Source organism: Hipposideros armiger, unplaced genomic scaffold (genome assembly GCF_001890085.2).
Source record: "Hipposideros armiger isolate ML-2016 unplaced genomic scaffold, ASM189008v1 scaffold_13, whole genome shotgun sequence".
Lineage (NCBI taxonomy): Eukaryota > Metazoa > Chordata > Mammalia > Chiroptera > Hipposideridae > Hipposideros > Hipposideros armiger.
The window spans coordinates 3,148,692-3,156,897 of NW_017731363.1; the positions used below are offsets into that span (position 1 = coordinate 3,148,692).

General features: G+C 46.1%; 1 protein-coding gene across 5 annotated transcripts in view; it reads right to left on the reverse strand.

Moving 5' to 3' along the window:
- RAI2 (retinoic acid induced 2) overlaps positions 1–8,206 on the reverse strand; it is a 145,407-nt gene that overhangs the window by 70,350 nt on the left and 66,851 nt on the right. For 2 of the 5 annotated variants that reach the window (XM_019667571.1, XM_019667555.1), the window contains exon 1: positions 200–407. The exons of the other annotated variants lie outside the window; for them this stretch is intronic. The gene's annotated coding sequence lies outside the window, so the exon portion shown is untranslated. Of the gene's footprint in view, positions 1–199; positions 408–8,206 lie in introns of those variants that run through there. 5 annotated transcript variants of the gene reach the window in all.

An 8,206-nucleotide genomic window follows, 5' to 3' on the forward strand; every position in this document is an offset into this window, starting at 1 on the left:
CGCGTCCCCGCCCCCGCCGGGCCCTCCCCGCTGGCCCCGGCCTTCGGGCGCCGTCCTGCCCCCAGAAGCAGGCCCCTCCCCGGGCGCCGGGCCCTGCCAGGCGCGCCCTGCCAGGCGCGCCCCCTGCGTCCCGTGGCAGGTCCGCGCGGGGAGGGCGGGGGGGGGACCCGGGCCCATATGGGGGCTCTGCGGGCGGTACCTCGCAGTCGCAGCCTCCGCCACCAGGAAGCCGCAGGGTGGTCGCGGGTGCGGGAACTCTCGGGTCCGGCCTCGCAGCGGACCGCCTGAAGAGGATGCGCAGCGGTGGGAGCCGCCGTCGCCGCTGTCACGGAGCTGCTGTCGCCGCCGCCGCTGCCGGTTGTGCGTGAGCGGGTGTGCGCCTGTGTCCGGGCGAGTGTGTGTCTGCGTGCGGAGCCCAGCCTTTACTATATACACCAAGGGGTGGGAGGAGGCGGGGCAGGGGAGGGCTTGGGGGAGGTGGCGGAGGAAGGGGAGCAGAAGGGGGGCGAAAGGGTACCCGAGGAGGCGGCGGCGGAGGAGGGACAGGTGATCTCGCCCACGGGGAGGGCGTGGTTGTAGGAGGCGCGGGGTGGCTGGAGGAAGGGGCACCCGGGGCGCGGGGTGGCGGGTGAGAGTGGTGAGACGCCTGGGAGGGCCGGTGGCCTGGGGACCATTCCAGATCCCAGGATGGAGAGGAGTGAGAACAGAGCCCAGGAGGGAGGAAGTGGCTGGCTGATGGAGGCCGGCTGGAGAGGTGGGAAGGGCCCAGGGATCACCTCCTAAAATGTCAATTGTGATACATGTTCAGGGTCCTTCTCACAAGGTGTGAGATTATTGAAGACAAAATTAGTACCCGGACAATAATCTCATTTCCATGTAATTGAGAGGTGATTCATTTATGAATCTAACATTTATTAAGCACCTACTGTTTTGCCAGACACAGGGCTAAGAACTGGAGTTATAGACAGAGATGATGAATATATGGTTACTAACCAGTAAATAAATAATAGGTATCAGCAGTAATATTGATCATTTTAAAACAAAATAAAAAACCTAAATCCTATAAATGTTTGAAGACAGAAAAGGAAGCAACTCCATTGGTTTAATTGATCCCTAAAGATGTAGATTTTTTTCCTGCTAATCAAAACAGGATGAAGATATTTGAGAGACTAGCAGAGCAGAAATTACTTTAATCGGAGCAGAGAGCCATCTGAATCTAGCTATCCTTTGCATGCTCAAACCTCCTTTAGTCCCAACACTGTGAGTAGTAACCATGACTTCCTTCTTGTAGAATTTGGGGTGGTCGACCGGATTGTGAAATGCACAGAGAGAAAAGCCTGGTTAAATTTATAATTAGTATGGGAACCTGAACTTGTGTTTGAAAGGTTCTATTTGAACCTTGCTATGTTATAAGCATAATAGAGTAGAAAGCAGGGCCACATTATGAATTTCATAGGCACTTTGCCTTTGTGGACTCATTCCTCCATAAAAACATAGTAAAAATTACATTTTTCAATTGCATTAGTGTAAAGACGACTATATTAACATTATATATTAAGACATTTTCTTCTACTTAAAAGATCACCTTTTCTTCTGATTTTAAATTAAAACATGTCCATTGGGCCTCTAAAAGGACTGTGGGCCCCAGGCACCGTGTCTATTGCCCTAACAGAGAGGTCAGCCCTGGTGGTGCCATTCCTTGATAGGGAATTTCCTCTTGAAAAAAGAGTTAATTTAAGAACTGCCCAATCCACATCAGGGCAGAAAGACACACTGTTCAAGTTTAAGAATTGATAATAAGGAACATCAACAGAATGTACCAGATCCTACTTGTTTCAATCAGGCTCTTGGGGTTTTAAATCAGCTCTGAGTAACTAATGATACAGGTGGAAATATTTGTCTGTGAATATGTCTTCAGCTACTTCAGTAACCAAAGACTTCCTCTATGAATCTCATAACTGTTCTGAGCTCTTGGATCAGGTATGTGAGGGCTCCGTTGCCAGGACCTAGCCTGAATAAAACTAAAGACACAGCTGGGCAATTATAATGGGACAAGTTCATGGATGAAAGATCCATAAAGGTTTTGTGTGTATTGAGGGGGTATGTGTGTATACGATAGGGACTGATATCCTGGAAGGCAATTACTAGCCTATTTCTTTTGTTGGCCTCATCACAACCCTGGGTTAATGTTTGATGCTCGCTGGCACTCGTGATTCATATTTGCTGCCCTTTGAGGTGCTTATGTTTTCAGGAAAGACTATATTGATTCAGATTAATGCATAATAAACAGGCATCATAGCCCCTATTCCCAAAGAAATGTACAGTGGCACCCCTCTGTATTTTCATCGTGACTGCCCTTGCAGAGGGAAGGGGAAAAACGGAGTTCACAAAGAAAGGGTCTGGAATGCGAGGGAGATGTTTTCAGACAGAAATAGGACATGGAAGAATTGTGTTCATACAGTTAAAGGGATGCCTATGAAAATGGAAGGAAGAAAGGACATCCCAAACAGCAGGAAAGAACCAAAAAAAAAATCTTCATTGCACAAGTTGATTTTTGAGATTTTTAATTCTAATATTTGGACTCAAGAAATTCTCCATCTCAGATCTGATTCCTTTGTCTCTGTCCTGATTCTGTAATACAGCATCTCCTCATGATCTCGTTTTCGCATACTTGCCAGATGTATGATTCATTCATTTATCCAGTGAACATCTATTAAGCACTTGATGTATGCCAGTCACTGAGCTAAGGACTATGGTTAGGGAGATGGTTAACATAGGGTTGCTGACCCCAAGGTGCTCACAGGCCAGTAAATAAAAGTGTTAATAATACAATGAGACACTGTGTGGGACATGAAGAGTTATAAAATGGGCCAGGTGAACACCGAAGGAGTGGGCCTACCCTTGTACTGAGAAGGGATAGGGAATGTCATGGAGCAGGGCAGTCAGGAAAGATTGCACAGAGATGGTGACAAGAGTTGAGCATTGAGCATTGAATAGGAGTTTTTCAAAGTAAGGGAAAGGCATTACAAGTGAAGGGAACAGTAGGCACCAAAGGTTGGATGCAAAGCACATACTGGAGGCTGCAAATATTTTGTGAGGGTAGAGTAGAGGCTGTGAAGAATAGCAGTACGGGGTGCAGAGGAAGCTAGGGGTCAGTTGAGGTTCCTGGTCTGTCCTGTAGTTTTTCTTATAGACAATGGGGAGCATTGAAAGAATTGAAGCAAGGGAGTTAAGTGACCAGGAAAAATTCGGGTTGAGGAATGATCACTCCAGTGGTGGGTGTGAAGGTCTGACTGGAGAGGGTGAGTTTGGAAGCAGGGACACCAGGTGAGAGAGACTGTGGCAATGATCAGAGTTGGAGTCAAGGTACGGCCAGCAGAGTTGAAGGGTCAGAACTTGAGTCAAGTGGTACTCAGGAAATAAAATCAACAGGACGTAATGATGCAGGAAACTGGAGGAATTAGAATGATGGACACCTGACTTTCTGAATTGGGTAACAGGGTGGGTGGGAGTGTGGTCACTGAGATAGAGGTCCCTAGGAAGAGAAGCAGATTTGGGACTGGAAATGATAAATGCCGTAGGTTCCCCCAGAAGCAGATTATGAGACGAGGATCTGAGTGCAGAAAGTTGATTTGGAAGGTGAAGGAAACACTGGTAGGGGAATGGGGAGGGGAGATAGACAGGCAGCAGACAATAGGGGGAATGTTATCAAAGCCAATTACTACCATGGGCAAGTGGAGCTTAATCTTGCAGGCAAACTATTGGACACGATGCAAAACACCCACTCCAGAATTGTCCCACTCAAGAACTGAGGAAGCTGGTTGAGGGCTGCCCAGAGGGTGCTGAATTTCTGGGAATTTCAACCTGCCACCTAGCATAAGCAGAGAGTCCTCAAGTATAGGGAGAGGATCCTGGCTGGCAGCTTGAATGTCTGTAGCAGCCGAGGGATGTGGGTAGAGCACTGTCAGTGTCTGCTCCAGGGAATTCTGATTAGGACATCTTGAGTTGGAAGTGCCTGTTGGGTAGCCACAGAGAGAAGTAGGCATTTGCAAGAGCAGACGTGGAGCTCCAAATCTAAGCTGGAGACCTAGATTTGGGAGTTGTAGGGCTCTGGGTGTTTGTTGAACCCAGTCAGTGGGTGTTGATGAGCTCTGCAGAAGACATATGTGACTTAAGTTGGTAGCTGAGCCCATCACCCTGGGCCATGCCAACATGATTTGACCTCTTCTGCTTGAACATCCTTGCCAATTTCTCTAGGAGTTCCTGGAAGCCCTGAAGTTGTAATGCCAGTTTAGTGCTCATGGGTTGAATGTATCTGCGGAACAGGGTCCATTGCTTTCAGTAAATTCTTCAAGTGTCTGTATGTTACTGAAGTTGAAAAAAAATGGGTGGTCACTGATATTTACTGGATGACTGAGTGACTGACTGAAGTGGACATTTAAAAACATAATCACGGGCCGGCCGAGTGGCGCGATGGTTAAGAACTCGCTTGGGATGCCAGAGGGCCCCGGTTCGGATCCCACATATGAGGGCCAGTGACACTGCCCTCCACAGCTAAGATGCTGAACAACAGCTCAACCTGGAGCTGGGCTGCCATGAGTCGCCGGCGACGGCGTGGGCTGCAGTCCCTGTGGCAGTGGATTGCCATGGGCTACCGTGTGTGGCCAGCAGCCAGCGTGAGCGGCCAGCAGCCGCAGTGAGCGGCCGTCCAGAAGCCGGCAACTGATCTGCCTCGCCAGAGAAGAGCGCAATGATGGTGCCAACTTGGGCCAGTGAAGCAACGTCCTCCACAACTAGATTGAAGAACAAAACGACAGCAACTTGTCTGTTCCCCTTTCCCCAATTCCCCAGCACTGTTCCCATCCCCCCAATTCCCCAATAAAAATCTTTTAAAAAAAAACATAATCACAATGCAAAGGGATAAATGCTGGAAAAAATACAAGGGGTAATTATAATAAATTAGAGAGGATTATAATGAAACCCAGGCTCAGGGAATGAGGATGGAAAGCATTCAGAGAAACTGGCCAGTGAAAATGACCTTTTTACCTGATGAATATTCAGAGTCCATGGGGTAAGGGAAAGGCTTTGACAATTTTGATAGAACAGAGACTTCTAATGTGGTTGGCATGGGGGCTTCAATATTCTTCATTTGGACACTTCATATGAATTGTATTATGTCCTGATTTTATCCAAAGTGTGTAATAGAATTCACAGGAAATCTTTGCTAATTTTAGCAGAGACTGAATCAAAGGATATGTCAGTTGGTCCTTTAGGTAGGCAATCGACAAGCATATCTCAAGCAGCTATTAATTTACAGTAGTAAGCTACATGTGAGAACACACAGGGTAATAAAGTATCAACCCTGTCCCACACTGGTCTCTTATGATCCATTTGTAGCTCTGTCTCCTCTCATCATCAGGACAGCATTTGATTTCAGAGGATTTTGAGAAATTGTCAAGAGTAAGAAACAGGTTCATTATAAATGGCTCCATTCTGCATTCCCCATTCCTCTTTCCTAACAGAACCCCAGTATTGTTCAGGTATCCATTGCTTCCCTATGAAAACATGTACTTTAGAATTTGATCGTAGCTTTAAGGTTGGGTATGTTTGATCTGAAGCAGATGGCATCCCTCCTACTATAATTTGGACCAAATAGACAAGAGGAGAGATTTGCTGGGGGCATTATGGGTAAGTTCTTACTATTCAAGGAGAGCCACTTTCTCCCAATGAATGTGAAGATAATGGAACCACATTTGCAATTGGCAACAAAAACGCAATGCAGGTGACCATAAATTGATCATCTAAACTGGGATATTACTGAAGGTAAAAGGAGTTGCTATTACTAATTATGTCAGGGCCTAAGGCATAAACTGTGTCTTCCCAGGATGGATGATTACTATTGGGTTGTTGGAAAAGCCATGGCATGTTTGCAACAGATGGCACCAGTTCATTTTTGGAAGTACTAGAGTCATTCACATCTATGTTATTGCTATGTCATTTGACAGTTGACAGTTCTAGCTTCATTCTAAAAGAAAATTGAGCAAATGATTTGGTTGAGTTTTGAAGATTTTTCAACAACTTGAAGATGGAAGATCAAACTGTGCATTTTTGCCATATTTTACTGTTTCATTTCCATAAAGGGAAGAACACGTGTCAAGCTTGTGAAAAGTTGCATAAAGTTTATGGTGACAATGCTCTACAAGAACGTTAGTGCCAACGATGGTTTACGAAATTCCGTGTTGGTGATTTTGATCTCAATGATGCTCCTTGGTCAGGGAGGCCCGCTGAGGTTGATGATGACAAAATAAAGGCATCGATCGAGTCAAACCCAGGTTACACAACACGAGAGATTGAAGAATCATTGAACATTCATCATTCAAGTGTTCACAGCCACCTGAAGAAGCTGGGATACATAAGCAAGCTCGATATTTGGGTTCTGCATGAACTCAAAGAAGTTCATTTGACAGCACGTATAAACAAACATCTTCAATATGCTCATTAAATATGAGTAAAACGATCCTTTTTTGAAGCAAATGATAACTGGTGATGAGAAATGCATTGTTTACAACAATGTGGTGTGCAAACGGTCTTGGTCTTGACATGATGATTCGCCTCAAACGACATTGAAAGCAGACATTCATCAGAGGAAGGTTATGCTCTCAGTGTGGTGGGATTTTAAAGGTGTCGTGTTTTTCAAGTTCCTACCAAGGAACCAAACAATCAATTTGAATGTGTACTGTCAGCAATTGGACAGTTTGAATGAATCCATCATCCAGAAATGTCCAGAGCTTGTTAATTATAAAGGAGTTGTGTTCCATTGTGACAACACGAGACCACACACAAGTTTGATCACCTGTCAAAAATTATTGGAGCTTGGATGGGATGCGTTGCCACACCCACCATACTCGCCTGACCTTGCACTATCGGACTTCCACTTGTTTCGCTCTCTTCAAATGTCCTTGTGTGGTATAACGTTCAATTCAGATGAGGCTGTAAATCAGCACCTTGTTCAGTTTTTCGCAAATAAAGACAGGTCCTTCTATGAACGANTTCAGTTTTTCGCAAATAAAGACAGGTCCTTCTATGAACGAGGAATTATGAAGCTCACTGAAAGGTGGCAAAAGGTTATCAAACAAAACGGGCAATATATCATTGATTGATCTTTGTTCTTTATATAAATAAATGACCTTTGAAAAACATAGACAAAATACGTCATGACTTTTCCGAAAACCCAATGTGATGCTAGGAGCCAGGCCTGGGAAGGACCTGATGATCAAGGCAGCACGATAAGAATAGACAAAGAGGGCCGGCTGAGTGGCGCGATGGTTAGGGGCTGGCTTGGGACGCCAGAGGGCCCCAGTTCGGATCCCACATGTGAGGGCCAGTGACACTGCCCTCTACAGTTAAGATGCTGAACAACAGCTCAGCCTGGAGCTGGGCTGCCGTAAGTTGCCGGCGACGGCATAGGCTGCGGCCCCTGTGGCAGTGGGTTGCCATGGGCTGCCGTGTGTGGCCGGCGGCCAGCGTGAGCGGCTGGTTGCCGCAGTGGGTGGCCGTCCAGAAGCCGGCGACTGATGTGCCTCGCCCGGGAGGAGCGCAGTGATGGTGCCAACTTGGGCCTGTGGGGCAGCGTCCTCCACAACTAGACTGAGGGACAAGACGATGGCAACTTGTCTGTTCCCCTTCCCTCAATTCCCCAGCGCTGTTCCCATCCCCCCAATTCCCCAATAAAAATCTTTAAAGAAAAATAGACAAAGAACCAGAAACTTTAATGATGTTTTTGAAATGCTAGAACAACCAGCTACCTCTGGAGCCACCCGAACTTGCACTCCCTATTATGTAAATTATTACACTGCTTTATATATAGTTTCTTTGAGTCAGGTCTATTACTTGCAATTGAAAGCGTCCTAAGACTTATGTGTACATGCAGTTGCAGGATTGGTTTTTGTTTTGGTTTGTTGCAGGAGACCGGCTCCCACAAGTTCAGGGGTTCCCTTAGGTGGAGACGGAGTCGGCAAGGAAAGAACGCAGAGACAGAGAAGTGCTTTTCAAGAATTAATGTCTCACTTTATTTTTACAGCCTGTCCTTTTTATACTGGGTAGGTAACTATTTACGTCATTGAGCTGTTTTTCCCAAAGTTGTTTTTCCATGTTTAAACCTTTACCCATTAGGAATATACATAGTTTCTACATAGTTTTCTACATA